Source organism: Uloborus diversus, chromosome 7 (assembly GCF_026930045.1).
Source record: "Uloborus diversus isolate 005 chromosome 7, Udiv.v.3.1, whole genome shotgun sequence".
Classification (NCBI taxonomy): Eukaryota; Metazoa; Arthropoda; class Arachnida; order Araneae; family Uloboridae; genus Uloborus; species Uloborus diversus.
Genome location: NC_072737.1, coordinates 110240182 through 110242357, shown reverse-complemented (window position 1 = coordinate 110242357; position 2176 = coordinate 110240182). Strand labels below are relative to the sequence as shown.

Genomic DNA, 2176 nt, shown 5'->3' with positions numbered 1-2176 from the left:
GTGGTTCTTGGAAGCACTGGTTTCCCAGGCCGCTATCCGCCTACCCGTCGCGATGTCGCGACCATTGGTCGCATCAACATGTGCCGAGTGGACAAACAGCGTGCAGCTAGCCAAGGTAGATTCCTAGGCAACGCTGATCGCGCGGAAAAATTGACTTAACGAGTTTTTGTAGCGGGAGAAGAAAAGTTTGCGTTGCAAAATTCCAGTGGTCAGGTTGATTTCAGCTTAGCGCTTCATGAACAAAAGCTTAATTTTTTTCGAGAAATTATTAACATTATTATTGGAAAAACTGTTTCATTACTTTACGGGCCCCCCCAGAGCTCCGGGCCCCGGTACTATAGGTCCGGTGTCCCCCCCCCCAAACGGCGGCCCTGTACAGAGATAAACTAGAGAGCAGCACCTTCCTTTATAACGTTAGAAGCTTTCTCCTTCTTGCAGAGCCTGATTACCGCAAGGGCACAGGCCCCTCCTCTTAGATTTCAGGGAGCCAAAAATCCTCTTACATGCCATTAATACATACCTCTCTTCAGGGTTTCCAAATGTCGAGACTATTATACGCATTATTTTAACAATCCCAATATCCAATTGCAATGCAGAACGATCATTTTCATTCTTAAAAGGAATGAAATCTCATTTGTGATCTTTTTTTGCATCAAGGAAAACTTTCATCCTTAGTATTATTATGCTTAAATAATGATTTCACTCGGAATCTAGAGGACGATATTGATATTTTTGCAAATTCCAAGTCAAGGGGAAAATCTCTTATTTGTTGATAAACATTCCCCTTAAAAAAATATCTTTTGCAAATCTAAACCACTCCAAGTTTAGTCTGTATTTACTATTAAAAGTTATATCGTAGATAATTTTGATGATTACGGTTTACTGCAACGGGCAAAGTTTAACCACATCTTATATAATTACCGTATACTATATCTCTTCTACTTTTAAAATGTATCTACACCCAAACCTGTTTTTATGCGGTCGATACGGACCGCATAAAAAAAGTCTCACTCAGAAAATAACCAAAAAATTTACGGAATATCTTGGAATTGCTTCTTTAAACGAAACTAAAATAAACCAAGTGATGATAATTCTGCCGAATAGCCGGACAAAATGTTCCGAATAAGGAAATTTTGGGGAAGTCACAGTGACTTCTCATCGGAATGCCCCTCTGTCGTCACTTTTGAAGATGCTACCTAGCACTCGTTTTATAAATAATTTCGCCAATGGAGTCCAACCTGATTGAACTTTTTATATACCGCACAAAAAAAAAAAAAAAAAATCTAAAAAAAAAAAAAAAATCACACAAAAAAAAGACCACACAAAAACAGGTTTGGGTGTACTTGCGATATGAGGTACCATCAAATTTAGCATGACTGTATTAATAAAAAAGCATCGAAATATATTTATTGTTTCAGTATATAGTATAAGCCGCAATGGGGGAGGGGGAATGAATTTTGTGCCCAGTGTCTTCAAAAATCTTATTTGAGCTCTAGGGGGGGGCCCTGAAATAGAATTGTATCCCATGTCCAATATCAGAAAGATCGGGCTATGTCCTCTTGGTGTGAGTATTTTGTTTACAGCGGGACTTTTATTTCAAGTTGCTTTTGCGTAATTGTATATGATAAGTGATCAATGACTACAACTCACGATCAATTGAACGGACAATCCTAAACAACATCGAAAATGTAAGAGGAAGTTGTTTGACCTATATTTCAACATAATGTACATATTCTCTTTGCTTCCCCACGAGCGTCGGTGGTATAACGGTTAGCATAGCTGCCTTCCAAGCAGTTGACCCGGGTTCGACTCCCGGCCGACGCAGCTCTTTTTAACTTTCTAAATGCAATCATTACGTGGTAAATTGATGGTTGGTTATTACGTAGTAATTGATTGTCTTGTTACATAAAATCTTTTAAAATAGTGTCTGGCTAAACTAGTTCTTTGTTCCTTAAACAGCATATATTCAGAGAGAAAGTCTTTTTTTTTTTTAAACAAGTTTTTACGTTTAGGTATTTTAACTACTACTCTGCTCGCTTACTATTTGACATTGTTGGTAAAATTTCATAGGGTTTTGGGATACACACAATCAGTTTGGGTTCTTTACAAGATTAACTTGTCACAGATTACTTAATTGATTTGTTTTTCTTTTCGTTTTTCATTTTTGTATACGAAA

General features: G+C 37.5%; 1 non-coding gene across 1 annotated transcript; it reads left to right on the top strand.

The window, feature by feature from the left end:
- The first annotated feature begins 1752 nt into the window (after positions 1-1752).
- Trnag-ucc (transfer RNA glycine (anticodon UCC)) lies at positions 1753-1824 on the top strand. Its single transcript has one exon. It is a non-coding gene; the product is annotated as a tRNA-Gly (tRNA).
- Positions 1825-2176: the final 352 nt, after the last annotated feature.